This window comes from Ornithodoros turicata, unplaced genomic scaffold, assembly GCF_037126465.1.
Source record: "Ornithodoros turicata isolate Travis unplaced genomic scaffold, ASM3712646v1 ctg00001142.1, whole genome shotgun sequence".
In the NCBI taxonomy this organism is placed as follows: domain Eukaryota; kingdom Metazoa; phylum Arthropoda; class Arachnida; order Ixodida; family Argasidae; genus Ornithodoros; species Ornithodoros turicata.
In genome coordinates this window covers 44,688-62,574 of record NW_026999477.1, presented here as the reverse complement: position 1 = coordinate 62,574, position 17,887 = coordinate 44,688, and the positions used below count along the sequence as shown (strand labels likewise).

General features: G+C 46.8%; 1 protein-coding gene and 1 long non-coding RNA gene across 2 annotated transcripts in view; one reads left to right on the top strand and one right to left on the bottom strand.

Annotated features, from left to right (window-relative positions):
• The first annotated feature begins 625 nt into the window (after nt 1-625).
• LOC135376524 (zinc finger protein 883-like) overlaps nt 626-17,887 on the top strand; it is a 61,922-nt gene continuing 44,660 nt past the window's right edge. The window contains exon 1 of the transcript XR_010417728.1: nt 626-662. The gene's annotated coding sequence lies outside the window, so the exon portion shown is untranslated. The remainder of the gene's footprint in view (nt 663-17,887) is intronic.
• LOC135376518 (uncharacterized) lies at nt 13,819-15,059 on the bottom strand. The gene is made up of 3 exons (XR_010417724.1): nt 14,950-15,059; nt 14,313-14,373; nt 13,819-13,928 (listed from the first exon to the last, which is right to left on the bottom strand). It is a non-coding gene; the product is annotated as an uncharacterized LOC135376518 (long non-coding RNA).

The window sequence follows — 17,887 nt, the reverse complement described above, 5'->3', positions numbered from 1 at the left end:
CTCTCAGAGTTTCAGCAAAATTGGCCTTCAGTAAGATGCGATAAATACGACCTCACTGTTCGGATGACCCGGGTCGTCCTCTTTCACTTGATAGAGTCAGCCATTCCACGACTTCATATGTTGATGCTTGAGAGGTTAACGACAAACTGCCAGCATAGAACGGCGAGCCCGAGGCGGTGATGGGGGATGATCCTCGTCTCTTTTGGGGCAGCCGCGTTGTGCGCCGACTGGAGCACTTCAGAAACCAAGAATTTGAGCACGCCTACGACAGAAAACCGGGTGCCTGCTCCCAGAGTTTCAGCAAAATTGGCCTTCAGTAAGATGCGATAAATACGACCTCACTGTTCTGATGGCCCGGGTCGTCCTCTTTCACTTGGTAGTGTCAGCCATTCCACGACTTCATATGTTGACGCTTGAGAGGTTAACGACAAACTGCCAGCATAGAACGGCGAGCCCGAGGCGGTGATGGGGGATGATCCTCGTCTCTTTTGGGGCAGCCGCGTTGTGCGCCGACTGGAGCACTTCAGAAACCAAGAATTTGAGCACGCCTACGACAGAAAACCGGGTGCCTGCTCCCAGAGTTTCAGCAAAATTGGCCTTCAGTAAGATGCGATAAATACGACCTCACTGTTCTGATGACCCGGGTCGTCCTCTTTCACTTGGTAGAGTCAGCCATTCCACGACTTCATATGTTGATGCTTGAGAGGTCTATGCATTTGACAATAACGAACAGCGGAAGGCGTACATCGTCCTTTTCTCTTTTGGCGTTACCCGCGCGATGCACCTCGGATTGGCGACCGGGATGTCCACTCAACACTTCCTCGGCGCATTTAGGCGTTTTGCGTCCCGACGCGGGGTCCCGTCACTGATCATGTCAGACAATGCTCGCACCTTCCATCAGACGTCACGGATTCTCTCCACCGTGTCCTCAGAAGTGCAAGACTTTGCCGCAAGGAATCGCATCAAATGGAGGTTTATTGTCGAAAGAGCACCCTGGTGGGGCGGATGGTGGGAGAGGATGGTCAGATGCGTGAAGGACTCTTTCAGGGGTTGCTTAGGAAGGCGCCATTTGACCTATGAAGATCTTACAACGGCCTTATGCGAAGTAGAATGCATAGTGAATTGCCGGCCGCTGACGTATGTGGATTCCGATCCCGCCGCCCTGCACCCGTTGACTCCTGCAGACTTCCTCGTAGGGAAGCGCTTGACTGCCACCCCAACACCGGGCGAAGTTGCACAGCCGTTGGACGCTGGGAGACTCAAGCACTACCTGAAAGCACAGGATAGTCTTCGCCAGCAGTTCTGGAGCAGGTGGCACAAGGAATACCTCTTCCAGCTGAGATCCGCGCATATGGCGAAACGGGACCCGGAGAGTCAACTGAGGGTCGGAGATGTGGTCGTCATCCACGAAAAAGGACCGCCGCTACTGTGGAAGCTCGGCCGCGTAACTCAGACCATTCCCGGACGCGACGGTGTTGTTCGTGCCTGTGCGGTCATGCTGGCCAACAAGACCATTCTTCACCGTCCCGTGCAGTTGCTGCACCGCTTGGAAGGGGATATCGCACCACCCGGGAGGATGTGGAAGAAAGAGGAGGAGGAGAGGGCTTTTAGGCTCAGTGGTGGACGAAGACGAGGAGCGAGAGGAATAAAAGTTCAGTTTGTAGAAGGCATCAGATCTGTCGGTGACGAATTCTTGGGTCCGATTCGAAACAATGATCGCAGTTCCCCAACAAGTTTTAATTCCTGAGGGTGTATACTGTAGAGGTGGGCTAGATCTACAACAGTTAATACAAGGTATTATATACTATGAATACCTTTAAAAATCTCATGTGACACATATGCTTTTACTTTTTGGAGGTGCTGCGGTGCTCGAAGTTTGTGGGCACTGCTCAGGTTTTGCACCCATTTCTTGAGTATGTCGAGGCAGCTGTGAAGGAGAGAACACTGGTTAGGATGCAACTAGTTAAAAATAAATATGTTGTTTAGCAAAAGCATTGCATAAATGTTTAAAACATCAGTTTAAAACGGGGTTTACAATCCCGATATCTTTTAGAAATTGCAACGTTTAAACGCTGTTTTAAAAAGAATTATAGCTTCATCACCAAGACAATGCTGGGTGAAGGGGCCTAAGGTGCATATAAAACTCTCTGAAGTGATGTGATCCATGATGTGAACATGTAGAGAGAATGTGCAAAATTGAGAGAGGCTCACCACAGTGCGTGCACTGAGGTGATTCCTCCCCATAAAGTAGGAACCCGTGGATGAGGAACACATGATACTTATCTGCAAGCTCGATCGCATCACACTGCACAGACGATCCTCTGGGTAGCCCCCGTGAGGAAACCTGTATTGAGAGACCACTTTTGCCTTAAACACAGCTACAAATTATTATTAACATTATTAATTATCAATAAAAATTATTATTATCGCAACAAGCTTACAACATAGCTCAGACACAAAGGCGGTATCCATAAGTCACACCACAGCACCGTTACGTAGGATTCTTTGTCACAAATCAAACCAAGGCACAAAACAATACCAATACATGAAAAAGATTGACTCTCTTGGTCTCATTACGTCGTAATACTGAACTTGTGCGCGAAAGTGATTCAAAGAAATGACTGTGCACTTGCTTCCGTAGAGAACGCCGTGTACCGTGCTAGCAATGCATGCAGAAAAGCGCTCCAGTGCTCGCCCATATTGATGACGACACTATCAGTGTAGTGTAACATGTTCTCTCCAGCAAATTATGCACTCAAACTGTATTTGCCGGGTAAAATGGAAGTGTGTTCGATTGAACCTCGGAAGAGCGATCAAACAACTTGCACCCAGTGCTGGTTCTGGGGAAAAAACACTTCGTAATTGTCAAATAAATGTACAAAATGGACGCCTATTTATTCCTCGATAAAGAATGACTCACCTGTAGAAATTTTGGCCCTGTATCCTTGCCGGTACGGTTGGTACGAGCGTAATTGCAAGAAGTTGCCATGATCGCTGCAGCGACTGTTTTGGGTACAGTAAGATGGCGGCCGGTTGCCGCACGCTCGCGCTCCCTATCCGCGATCCAGCCTTTTACAATCGAGATCAGTGGCACGGACGTGTCGGTTTACTGTGTGTATTCATCTTTGGACTATTGTTGTCTTCGGAAATACGTGCCTACATTTGTTACGATGGATAACGATTTATTGATTTCACTCGCAAGGCATACAAACGCCACTTCAACACGCCATAGGCGGTAAGCATATCTTCATGTGTGTTATTCGAAAGCGAAGGGATGGCGGTGTCGCATGTAATCTCATAGATAAAATATGATTCACGTTTCATATGACAACGTTTACCTTGCGATTCCGGTAGCACTACTGAATTCTGCACGTGTTGCGAAGGTTGGTACGCACTCAACGTAATTACACGGGTTGCCTCGCTTCCTACGCTGGGCGTTATTCCCTCCATCGGCTTGTTTCCCCGTTTGTTTCCCACGTGGCTACACAGGGTTGGCAACAAATGGAGCAGCTCCGCAGTAGTTAAGGGGTAGAAATTCGTCCACTAACACTGTCCATGACCAACGGATGGCTGCGCCCGGGAGGTCACGCTCGGGGCTAGGAGAATACCATTGACGGCGCGCCAAGTACGTTCTCTAGCGTCTTCCTATATTAACTCTATGGTTTTAAAACTGAATCGTCGTTGTCGTCACCGCTGCGTGCCGCATAGCGTCGGGAGTGGCGAACACTTTCCTTCTTAAAGCTTATGTGACACCGGCAAATTTGGATAACTGCTAGTGATTATATGGAGCCGTGGTCGATCTTCAACTCAGTTCTTATAGCGATATTCGCAGTAACATTTCAAAATTTCGAAGTTCGTAAAAGACGAGTCAACAGTAGAAATACAAAAACAGTACAACAGGATATAGGGAGTGGTAGGCTAAAAGATAAGAAGATGGCTCACTAATTTTGTGACTGATCTAATCAGTCAACAATACAAAAACAAAAACAAAAAACAGTACAAATGTTTCGGTCTCTCTCCTGTCTCAATTGCTTCAAGACATTTATCTCCTCGAAAGAATGGAGAAACTCTGAATTAATCTCCATTTCTTAAAACGATCGACCATAACCAGGCCGCCGAACATTTCGCATCTAATGGGACTCCGTAAAAGAAAACTCTGGTCATAATACGCAAATATACATTTCGTTCGGTTCATACCAGCTCGCAATGACCCATATAACTGAACTTTCAAAGATGAGTAGCCAGCGCGCCTCTTTCCATCATGCGTACGTCATATGGCTACGTAGCCTTTTGCCGTCCAATCGCGGGGCCGAGCTTCGAACATGACGTTTCAAATTACCAGCCAATAAACGCGCTTCATTATCAGCTGTGAGCATAGGGCTCTCATAATAACTAGAAACCAAGCCAGCGGAGAAGAGTATCTCAACATGTGGACCGCCGTGATCGATACGGTAGGCCTAGCGCCTTACGAACGGTGACTCCTACGAGTTCTCTGCGCCGCTCTTTCATGTCGCAGCGCAGGGTTTAAACCGTACGACACTCGTTCCCTAAACAATTCAAACGCACAGGTGATGACAGACAAAACAAATACACTTCGCACAGGGCGTGGCACACGGAGCCCAGCGGAAGCGACTTGCATTGAATTGGATATAATTGCACGGAATGCACCCGATCTTCACACTTGGAAATGCTGTGGCAAATCCGACTGAATCCAGAATCTCTATCAATGCGCCTCCCGGACTTGGACATTGGGAGAGGGTCTCGGCCCCGTACAAATACCTTTGCTCTTCCCCATCACTCTCTCTCTCCTAGCTTTTCTTCTAGCCTCTCTCCTTATGATTTCTATGGCTGTAAGGCGGAGTGCTTCGTTTGTTTTCTATGGAACTTGAGTCTGCGCTCCGCGGTTCTGAAATTCAGCGTCATGATATCTCCGACATTTTCGCTTGGAGCAAACGTCAGCAGATGGGCTGCTGTCGTTGGACGCGGTTCGAACTCGGGTTCCTCATGCGTGACATGGCCAGCACGCTAACCACAGTACCAGGCAAGCTGGAGACGCGATGCCGCGTGACTCCAACCAAAGTACGGCAGCGCCCTCGTCAGAACCATTCGAAGATGACGAAGACGACCCATCGCGCTCCTACCTAAGATTCCGGAACTGTAGTGCTGGATATCTATTCGCGATCGCGGCGTGCTGCGTGCTACTGTGCGTGAGACGTAGTGCGCGTATGATGCGTAAACTAAATACCTTTGTTTTTAAATATCAGACTGTGCTATATGACTATTGAATAGATATGACTATTGAATAGAAGACTCCCTTTCCTCTAGTCCATTTCTCCAAGTGGAATTGAATCATACGTGGAACCCTTGACCGTAATTGGTGAGGAAAGTGCCACATCAAAATGACGTGGAGTTAGAGCGCAGGGGGGGAGCTAAAATGCGAAACAGTGCAGCGAATATTTCATCCGCATGCGAGCACCTTTTGGTTTTGAAATCTAGTAATTACAAGGAGCTTGCACTGCCGAAGTTGCAATAATAACCCAGAGAAATGAGCACCTTTTATACCTGTTTACGGCTTCTTTAGTGTATCCAAAGGCCTTGGTGAGGGACTCTCTGCACGATGTTCTTCATCGCCCCTGCGCTGTCCTTTATCAGGGGTCATCTCATGACGGGTCTGCTGTCAGCCTAGAGTGTCCACTGCCGACGTCACAAATGGGACATGTTGGCTCAGGGCCGCTCACGCAAAATGAAGTTCTTGCGCTCATCTCCTCAATGGCGAACGGAAAAGTGCGCTGGCATTGGCGACATCCCAGTTGAGTTCTGCAGTTGCTTCTAGGGTGTAATAGTTTCTTGCATGACACGGGTTTTTAACACCCGCTTTGCTCAAATGTTGCTATGCTCTAGCATGCGGATTGGTGTTGTTGTCCTCCTGTGCAAAGAGAAGTAAAGAAAAGTGGACCTATAGGTACTTATCGTCCGGTTACTTTACTGACAGCAATTCTAAGACCCTAGCTACAACTCTTCTGTTGCGCGTTTCACCTCTGTTGGAGAAGGTGTTACATCCTTGACAAGCATGTTCCGTCACCGGCATGTCCTCAGACCTTCATAGAATCGCTCCTCGGGATGCTAGCCACTAGATTAATAGTGATCATTCCCCCTCTGTGCTGGCATCCTTCGATTAATCCAAGGCATTTGTTCGTGTGCGACGCGCATACCTCTTTTCTCGGCTGAGGGCATAAGGGTACGCCAATGCTTGGGTATTCTATGTGGAAACCTTGTGTAGGGCCGCTACTAGTGTTCTCTCTGTCACTGGCGGCCTGTCGCTGCTCCTTGGTGTAACTTGGGGGGTCGGTCAAGGATGTCCTCTCTCTCCCACCTTGTACGCCATCGCCATCATCTCTTTACTCGAGAGACTGTGTTCGCTCCCTCTTACACTGACACTGCCCAATGGATGCCCTCCACCTCGTTTTTTTTTCGTACGTGGATGACATCTATGTGATCCCTTCTGGCGAGTGTTCCCTAGGGCCTGTTCAGAAGGAGTTTGAAGGGAGCTGTTTCAGGGGCAAGACTGAATAGATCAAAAAGTGCAGCACTGCTTTTTAATCCTGCAGCCTTCCTGTGGGGCTCCTTTCCGTGTCCCAGTGAGACCAGACGTCAAAATTCTTGGCGTGACTTTTGATTGCACTGGCATATGAAGAGTAAATTGGTCACGTGTTTTTAATGTTTCCAGAGCTGTCCTGCGGCATCTTAAAAGGACCAAGAAAGTATATTTGACGGGCCCGACGATCATTTTGAATTTGTTATCCCGTACTAAATTATTCACTCTGTGAAATATGAAGTTTAAGATGGTTCAAATAGAAGAGATATTCTATATTAACAACGGGAGTGAACGGTAGCTGCTACGGCCCGCCTTCGAGGTGAACTGGGCGTGACACCATACACAGAACGTGTTGACGACTCCTGGACGGGCTTTTGAGAGCAAGCTGCAAAATTTGCAAACAAGCTTGCATACTTTACCATGAAATGTGTTTTAATTTCACCTAGATCGTATCTAACCTTTGACACAGAATTCTAAGACAAACAACAAAAACTTTATTTCAAGATGATGGGTGCGGAGTTTCATCGCCAGGGGGCGACACTCTACCCCGTTGCTGGAGGTGAAGCGGGGAATGAAATAATGAGTCCCGTCACAATAAGGAACGAAATCTTGTGGCGTCCAGAAAGGCGAAGAGCGCCTTGAGGGCAGAGCGTTGGTGAGCTGAATGGGGCCAGGGGTCAAGCAATTTTGTGAGAGATGGGGGTGGGAGTATAGCTTGTTGAGGGATGCGGAGAGTGCGGATCGGGAAAATTGCTAATGTGGAGAATGGAGAAGAATGTACTCGAGATCTTCAACAGCACCGCGGTGACTGCAGTGGGGAGAGGCGACTTGTCTCAAACGGTAGGGACACTGTGCTGTGAAAGCCATATCGAGGCGCATTCGATGAACTAATGTGGCATCTTGCCGAGAGATATGTGCTGGCATGCGGAAAGCGAGCGCTGGGTCAACTCTGCTCAGCATGGCGGGGGTAGTATGTCAGCGGTCCTTTGGCGGGTAGCCAGAGGAGTCACGAGGCGTCGAAGTATGGATCGCCGATCTCCTCTCAACAGCGTAATACGCGTCCGTCCCCGAGACGAGAGAGCTGCTTCGGCGGTGCTGTCAGCCAGATCATTGCTTTGGACACCGCACAGGGCTGGAACCCATTGGAGAGCGAACCTATGTCCTGCTTCGTAGACAAGGTTGTAAGACGTTAACACATCCATAACCAACGATGCGGAGAAGCCTCGTATGCTAGAATTTTCAATTGCTTGCAGCGCAGATGCTGAGTCAGTAAAGACCACCCGATTCCCTGGGGTGGGGGAATGGAACGCTGTGCTGCAGAAAGAAAAGTATGGCGTAGAGTTCCGCAGCTATGGATGAGGTATAATGCCACAAGCGACGTCCTTCAACTACGTCGTAGGGCTCGTAGGAAACTCGAGCTGTCCAAGGACATTTCCAGCAAGAGTTTTCTACAGGCCCTACGACGGTTCCTCTCACGGAGAGAGGCCTGCCGCATTGTGCATTCTTGGTTCGAGTACCGCGAGACATGGTCGCAAATAAATGATCCTGCGATGGAATGCTTGAGTCCCTGCCTTTCAGCGAAGCTCCCCGACGAACGATTGCACATAAATCCTAAGACAACTGCAGGGAGTTTTCATCTACGTCACATTGTGACGTCGCAGTGACGTGCATGCTCGTGAGCTCCTCCCACTGGTGGTCACTTTTTGTGCTAGCGGCATTGAAAGATGATGTCGCGACGTGAGAAAAGGAGTCGAGAACAGGCAGCAGGAAGAATAGCCAGTTTACTGGGCAAGAGCGCGTCCTGAATGAACGCGGGTGGAAGAATGATGATGCGTGCCCGATGAGCTTGGCTGGTCACGAGGGGCGTGGCCTAGCATCGTCGTCAGCTACATGTACCCCCCCCCCCGCCACCTGGACCGTAAGCCGGCGAGGGATGAGACGGACAGTAGGTGGGCCGGGTGCCCAATGCACCGAACGTGGCGGATGGACCGGTGCAGGCGGGCAGGGGGACGAGGCGCGAGAAAGTTCGGGCACCGGAGTGATGGCAGCCAAAAAGGCAGGCTTCACACGGTCCACCGAGACCACTTCGAGCCGATGAGGAAGCCTAATGGTGATGGTCTTCGCTTGACGAGAGTGGACGGGAAAAGGGCCGTCGTACGGGGGTTGGAGCGGTTTACGAACCACGTCGTGCCGCAGAAACACATATGTTGCGGAATGAATTGTCGGATGAATGAAGACGGGACGGGCGGAAGAGAACCGTGTGGGCAGTGGTCGCAAGTCAGCACAGTACGACTGCAGGCGTGTGGCGTAGTCAAGAAGGTCAGGAGCGGGTTGGGCAGGAGTTGCATGGTCAAAGAATTCTCCTGGTAGTCTTAACGGCGCTCCATGTACGAGCTCAGCAGGTGAGACAGGCGCGGCTGTCTTGACGGCAGCCCTGACGCCAAGGAGAATTAGGGATAGGCGTTCCACCCAGTGGCTGGGGTCGTCATGTGCGCGAAGGGCGGTCTTCAGAGTGCGGTGGAGTCGTTCCACTAGGCCATTGGCGCAAGGGTGATAAGCCGTCGTCTGTCGATGTTGGGAACCGAGAAAACGGCACATCTCTGTGAACAGACGGGAGGTGAACTGGCGGCCTCTGTCGGTGGTAATCATAGCGGGCGCGCCGAAGCGGGCCACCCAAGTGTAGAGGTGTGCGCCGCCGCACCGAAGCGCCGCCGCCGGAGGTCGGGGCCTCGCCGTCGTCGCCGTACCAAAACTGTCGGCGCGCCGCCGCCGCCGATGTTGAAAAATCGGCGCGGCTGTATAATGTGCCCATTTTGATCCACTTTCTATAAACGAATATCTCCCATACCTAATATCTTGTTTGTTTCATCTTAGGTTCCAGGCTTCATTTGTGGTGTTTTTAGCAGTGACAATTTCATCTCCTGATATGCTGTTTATGCTTTAGAGTTTCGTTTCATAGTCTTGTACATATGTGCAACTTGTCATTCAATTCTTGCAGGTTGTTTGCCGGTCATCCACCAACACCATAGCGCTGGTCATTATCCATATACAGGGTGTTTTGTTTTTTATTCGTCACAGAATTTTTGTTAAAAAAATAGCGGGACGAAATACATGCCGCTTTTGAGTTGGTCATGCGAATATTATCTCGAAGAAAGTATGTAACTATAAGATCATTAATTCTGTAATTAAGGAATTTTGCTTAAAAACGGGATAGCAGAACGGAAGATACTCATCGTTGAAAGCCATACCATGTTTAAGAAATTCTTAAACGCGCACGTGTGTTGAAATATCCGACGCTGAATGTCGCTATGCAAATGAGCCGAAACAAGAAGTACGCCATTTCCGAGCGCAGAAATGACGCGACTTTCGCCTTATCTGGGTTGGAAAGGGGTCTATCTGACAAACAGATTAGCGCCTACACCAATCAGCTCGATCGCTCCAAAGCACTTGATCCTCTCACGTGGATTGCCCGTCGCTCTTTCTGCGCTCGAAAAGTGCGTAGCAAATAGTGCATTTTGTGTGTGCCGGCGAAAAGCACACAGTCAGAGAGGGTGTTTTCAATCGCGAAATTGCGGGGCTTGTAATGCGCGCGAAGCATGGCAGGCTCAACCCATTCGTTCTGGACAAGTTTATACCGTAAAACCCTTTAATTTCACGAGACCTTAATTTTCGCGAATTTTGCGAATCGAGAAAATTCGAGGAACTCGTGGAGTGCGCGAAATTTAGTTGTTGCGAATATATCCCTACTCGATTCGCGAAAATTTAGGGCTGCGAAATTAAATGATTTTACAGTATTTATTCACGATAACTACAGCCTCTGCAAAAATACTGTTCAGTGACGTGGTGGGTGCGCCTTATGTCATATCGTTTGCTAACGTTCGCATATTTATGTGGTTTCCCAAAAAGAGCCACTGGATCAGTGGACAGCGCTTTCACGCGTCGCCGTCCTGTGAACATTCGATCAGCCCTCGCTATAACTGTTACGTGTAGTTGCCATTAAAGGGATGGCTCGACGTTCTGATTATCTAGCTATGTTGTTTTCTCCAGCGCTTAACGCGCACGTAACGCGCCCAGTCGAAGTTCTTGGTCGACGACCTTCTTGAAGTGCTTTACTATCTCCTAATGTTCCTTTGTGTGTTCGGTTTTCTTTCATAATACTATCCAGTGCTGACGCGCTTGTTTGGTGCAAGGTACAGTAAATACTGCACAATCGCGTTGAATATGATGGAGAAAATACCCCCGCTCTGAGGTGTTCGTGCGTCCCCTTTGGAGAAGATAATATATTGACAGCCCACGGGGCGCACGCCGATATGACAGCATCGGCGTGACGCCGCTGACGCCGCCGGGCCTTCAACGTGCTCTACGCCGCCGCCGAAAAAAATGCCCACGGCGCGCACCTCTAATTGCAAGTTGCAACAGAACCGTTCCACGGTGCTCGCTCGGATGGAGAACAAAGGAGAATGTGATTTCTGCGTCGTGAGCTGCTTCTGCTAATTTCAGTCTCGATTCTGTTGGCTTCGCTTCTTGGAAGGGTAAGCCCACTGATCTCTATGTATAAAGGCTGGATCGCGCATGGGAGAGGGGCTCGTGGGGGAGAGGCGTGCCTTCGGGCCGCCATGTTGGTGGGCCCTAAAGTGCTGTGTGCGCCCATAGAAAACAATGGGAGGCAACAGAGATTGTGAGTATTTATTGCGCCGCAAGCATTTGTCGTTGTTTGTCATCACACAATTTTGTAAGGTGCCAGTATACTGATGTATCCTAACAGTGTTTCACAGGTGTCCTGCCGTTCGATTCTTAATTACGTTATGTTTTGCATTCCGAAACTAGACCGTCACTGCAGTGCAGCGCTGGGGATTGTACTACAGCACGTTTCCCAGCCAATATTTCAATAAGAAACGACTTGAGGTTAACAACAACCATGTATATAATATCCCGTACTGCGTTCTGGACAAAAATTGTTTCATAAAGAACGGTCCGGGAAGAGATATACTCGCATGGCAGAAAGAGATCGTTCTGTAGAATCACAGCCGTTGTTTTAGCCGTGTATGCGTTTAGTATGATTTATATCAAGCATCGCCTTAGCACGAGTCTCTTAGTAAACGACAGCGGTGCTTTGCCTCGCAAATATGGACACACCGAAGCAGCCCAAATAATTACTTCACGCAATTAGATCACACTCTTTAGGACAGTTAATCAGGTATAGTGATGTAAGCTTAATCAATTAAGTTACTTAGAAAGTGGTAACACCTCCTTGAGACACAGGACTTATCTCTTTTTGAAGTACAGCCCTTCTATGTTTGTTTGCTTCTTCCTTTATTTGTTCTGATTATTTGCAGGCGCGGTTGTGCCAAACTGAATGTCCTTCTCCAGCGCTCATATGCTTTTGTTGGATACAACTGCAGCGTGAGAAAAGTTTGTCATGCTTGTTATGTGGAGCATGTTCGAAAAAATGCAGCTCCACATATGGTCTTCAAATTGCAACAGGACTATTTGGAGCTTGAAACAGTTGTGATTTTGTCATTTTTGGCCCTCGTGTACCCAGTCTGTGAAACGCAAACAAAAAAGTCTAACACGATATGCTTTTGTAATGAAGATCACTGATGATGAGTAAAGAGAATATACGAGTTCAAGTTTATTCAATATTTTATATCATTCATTATATTATTCAACGTCTTATGTCAAGTTTATACAACATCAAGTTTATTCAAGTTCAAGATTTATTTCTTGCACTTATGCGTTTCAGGATACAATGAACGTGCAGGGAGGTCGCAAAAGGCTACATTTATTGTTTTGTGACCTTGCTACAATGGCAATATATATTTTAGGAATGACAATGATCAGGTACGCTCCCTAAATTTGTAGCACTCAATTTTAGGTTGGAATGAGCAATGAATAGCAACTTCCATCCTGATATTTTCTCATATATGCTAAATTTTAAATTTAATGTGATCAAATATGTGATAATATAACAATAATATATAAGAATATAATATGTGATAAATGAATGTGATCAACAGTAGATGTAAACAACATGAGTAGCCAGAGAAGCAGGAGGAGCACGTTGCAAAAAATGCAGCTGCACATCTGAAACTCCAATCATTATCATCGTCATCTAAAAGGGAGTGTGGTAGCACTGCCGTGAAACCAGGCACGATTTCTGAAGATCTTCTATGACACTTTCCGCAGTTTGCACACTTTTCTGCAGCATCAGACTCTCTCATAGGAGTTACTTTTCAGTAACGGTGACTCCCATCTTACATTTTAATGTGCGAGGGCTCTCTTGCACTACACATGTACGGTTTCCAAACTGCAACATGACGATTTGGAGCTTGAAACTCGAGCCCTGGTGTACCGTCTATGAAATGATACCAACTGAATCATGTCTGAAACGTGATATTTAATGGAAGATGGCTTTCTTGGTTGTGCGTTCTGCGTGACAAAGATGTAACACGCTATGCTTTTGTAAAGAAGATAAGTGATGTTATGCTCTATGAATGAAGAGAATATACATTTTTCAAGTTCAACATTTATTCTGGCATATACGCATTTCAAGATACAATGAATGTGCAGGGAAGTGACAAAACAATACATTTATTGTTTTGTGACCTCCCTGCAATGACAATATATATCTCAGGATTGACAATGTACACGTACACTATGCAAATTTGTTGCACCCAATTTTCATACATGCTGAATTTTAAATTTTTGTTTTGCTGCCTATGTGTTCAGTGTATTACAAATTGCTTAATGCAAACAACACTTTGTTAATTTCAAGCTTTTTGCTCCCATCTAAGATATTCCTATCCTGGAGGAACTGCCACTTCGACACCATAAAATATTCAGTAGGTTTCACTCTGGCAGGCCCTGCCACTGCAAATTTCCTGAATTGAAACCCTTCAAACTGTGTCATAATCTTAAATACGTCAATATTTCTGCAAGTAGTTGACATGCTCGATAACACTCCTCCTGCAGCTAAGGCAACTAAAAAAAAGAGTTCCAAGAGGCCGAAGGTAAACCTACAGCTGCACGAGTGTGATCAACAGTAGTGCATTCTCAATAAATAATTTTCTTCCTGTAGCGTACATATGCATGCCTATTAACTGGAACAATTATCACAGTTCCCTGACAAGTTTTAATTTCTGAGAGTGTACTGTAGAGGCTGCTTAGATCAACAACAGTTCATACAAGGTATTATATACTGTGAATGCCTTTAAAAACCCCATGTGACACATATGCCTTTACTTTATGGAGGTGCTGTGGTAGTCAAAGTTTGTGGGCATTACGCAGGTTCTGCACCCATTTCTTGAGTATGTTGAGGCAGCTGTGAAGTAACCTGCATTGATGATGATGATTCCAATTTTTATGGTGCATCGACAACAAAAGAAATAATACATCAGAACATTGGTTTGGGTGCAACCAGTTAAAAATGAATATGTTGTTTAATAAATGCATTGGACAAATGTTAAAACATCAGTTTAAAACATGGTTTACAATCCCTGTATCTTCTAAAAATTAAAAAGATTAAAAACTATTCTAAGAAGAAGTACAATCTCTAATTATTTTATTGCTGGGTGAAGGAACCTGAAGTCTAAGGTGTGTTTCTGATGTGAACATGTAAGAAAATATGCAGAACTGAGAGAGGCTAACCACAGTGCGTGCACTGAGGTTGTTCCTTCCTGTAAAGTAGAAACCAGTGGATGAGGAACGTGATACTTACCTGTACACCCAGCCGTATCACACTGCACAGATAATTCACTGGGTAGCCCTCATGACAAAACCTGTATTGAGAGACCACTTTTGCCTTAAAAACTGCTACAAATAGCACGACACGCTACAAATTATTACTATCGTAACAAGCTGACGATACAGCTCAGACACAAAGGCGTTATTCAAGTCGCGCCACACCACCGTTACGTAGGGTTCTTTGTCACAAATCAAACCAAGGCACAAAACAATACCAATACATGAGAAAAGGTGACAATCGTGGTCTCATTATGACGTAATACCGAACTTGTGCGTGAAGGTAATTCAAAGAAATGAATGTGGCACTTGGCCACTTGCTTCCGCAGAGAACACCGTGTACCATGCTAGCAATGCATGCAAAAAAGCGCTCGAGTGCTCGCACATATATTGATGACAACACTACCTGTGTAGTGTAAAGTGTTCTTTCAAGCATATTATGCACTCAAACTGTATTTGCCGCCGGGTATAATGCAAGTGTGCTCGATTGAACGTCGGAAGAGCGATCAAGCAACCTGCATCCAGTGCTCGTTTTGAGCAAAAAAACACTTCATAATGGTCAACTAAATATACAGAATGGACGCCTATTTATTCCTCGATAAAGAGTGACTCACCTGTATAAATTTAGGCCCTGTAACCTTGCCAGTACTGTTGGTACGACCGTAATTGCAAGAAGTTGCCATGATCGCTGCGGCGACTGTTGTGGGTACAGTAAGATGGCGGCCAGTTTCTTCACGCTCGCGCTCCCTATCCGCCATCCAGCCTTTTACAATCGAGATCAGTGGGTAAGCCAGTGGACCAACTTACAGTTCGAACATGACTAATATGTGACTGAACTTTTCCTTGAAAATTTCAGATTTGGCTTTCTTCATGCTGCACTTCCAATATTGGATCTCGAAATGTCCCGAGATTCATATCGTACCTGATCATCTTAAGAAACGCGGACTGCAGATTGTCATATTGTCTGTCCATTGTGCGATACCTTGTGACATTGAAACATGTGTATACGTGTGAAACACTTCCCGACAGTGTGCTCGAGATGTTTTCCATTATTGTGTCAACCTGGATTAGAGCCCTGCACCATCCGCGGATGGAAGCGGATATCCGCGGATATCCGCAAGGTACTTGCGGATTCGGATGAAAATTTAGCACTTTCTGCGGTGTGCGGATCGGATGCGGATACGAAGGCAGCGGATCGGATACGGATATACCGCGTGCTGTCATTTTTCCACCAGCAATTTATTTGTATTGCGCGCCGACAGCCGACAGCGAGCGCATGCTCAGGTTCACCTTTGACCATGCACGGCGGCAAGACGGGAGAGGAGGCATTCTGGCGTCTCGAACCGCGCGAGCACAGACGAGGTAGCGTTCCACGCGTTCCAGAAGTCTCTCCATATCGAGTTTGTTGAAAGGTTTACCTTTGCTTGTCGTCATGACTGAGCCCTTCCGTGACAGCATGGAGGCATCCGAAATTATACCAACATGCTTCCGGCGGTCTTTACGCGTCTTTCGAAACGTGCGGATTTTGCGGATCGGATGCGGATGGTGCGTTTTGCTCAGCGGATCGGATGCGGTGTAAGCTGTTGTGTATGGTGCGGATCGGATGCGGATAACGTGCGCGCATGCGGGTCGGATACGGATGCCAAAAATCTCATCCGCGCAGAGCTCTATCCTGGATATGCCAATTCAAGGTATGTATTTCCGTAATAAAATAGTGTGTTGCTCAATACCTCATTGTGTGTGTGTGTGTTTTATGCACGTCGCGAATGTGTGAGACTGTTTCAGTTTGGACTTCACTGGCGGCATGATTCCGTTGTCAGGTTGGAAGCTTGAAATGAGAACTGACAATGTTTGACGTTTGTCTGGTCTCGTTCGTACGTGGCGAAGGCGCATCGTATCGCATGTGTACCTCATGCACGAAATGGTATGTGCGCGGTACTTCATATTTTATCAATTTTGCCGTACATCTTGAATCAGAAAGAAGAAGATAATGTACCTGATGTTCGTGTGGTACGTAACCGTTACTGGGCGTAGAGTGTAAGCTGGAAACTGAAGTGGACTCATTAGCAAGTGGTTCTGCAAGTGGAGCCATTTGCAAATAGGTCCCAAAGTGGAAAAGCATATATGTAAGTGGTTTCCGAAGTGGAACCACTACCAAGTGGTTTCCAAAGTGCAACGGCTTCGAAGTGGATTTTAAAGTGGACAATTTCCAAGTGGTTCCACTTGCAGATATTTTCCACCTGGTATAGTGTCGAGTGTACAAGCAACATGTTCAGGCTGGAGATTCCATCACTAATATCGTTAGGAAAGAATTATTTTAGAAAGGAAGTGATATTACAATGCGGAAGCTTAATCACATGGATGTCGTTCAGACGAGATGAAATAGTTAAAAAGCGATAGAACTTGCGTCGTCTGTTTTGTCTGTCTGTGTCCCCTGCACTGGAGTTTTATCGCTTTTAGAAATCTAGTTAGCAGGGACTAGGAGACGATCGCCAGCGTTTGTGTTGTGATGCATTTTATGGAAGAGATACCGCCTGGCTATCAACCGTCTTGACTTAGAAGATCAACGTCGAGGTTTTTTTCTTTATACGTGAAACACTCGCGTCTCTGGAATAGTTAGATGTAATGAAGCACATTTTGAACTGACTCTAATGCTTGAATGAAGTACTCTTGATGGGGATCCCATATGGCCGATGCGTATTCGAGCTTGGGCAGCACGAATGCACGATATGAAAGCAGCTATGAAAGTGATGTGGTGGGAGCACAAGATGGCCGCGAAAATTTAATTTGGTAACTCTAAACATAACTCTAAAAACAGCACGCCATCAATGGTCCCATATCGGTCCAAAATTGGCAGCCAATATAAGTTACGTTGGTCCAGTATATAGGCCGTGCAACAAAGGTCTGGTAATACGCCAATGAAACTGCCAATATCGGTCCAATGTTGCAAGCCCGTGGTGAGCCAATGAAGAATACGAATGCTCTGTTGCTATAGTAACTGCCACTCCGGTCTAGTTTTAATTGGTTTGAATGGCAGCACGACAACGGGAAGGCATCACGGTACAATGCATTATTATTTTCTCTCCCTCTTTCGTCTTTTTTTTTATTTACCTGGGTAGGTACTGAAACACTGCCATGGGTAGCACAGTGGTGAGAGTAGGATAAGCCAAGATAACACCACTTATTGCTCTTCATTGGCTTGATTGGCCCTCATTAGGCTCACTAAAACCGAGACAGTGCCAATATTGGACCAATATTGTGCGCTGCTCGGGTAGTTAGAATCTGCAAAAGTAACTGTAATAACTACTAAAGCACGCATCCCGAGCTATCACAAGCTGGCCGTAACTATAACTTGCGTCCCCTCGAAACATGTGTCCTTGTGGCTGCTATGAGGCCCTAGGACATGTCCTGCGCTGTGTGCGAGCCGCATATTCTGATTCTCGCTCATGATGAAGAGGAATAGCAGTCTCTGTTCGAAATATATGGGCGGCTCTCATCCTGGGACACTTCCCTTCATCTTTGCTTACCGGTTCACTGAATTTTCTCCCCATC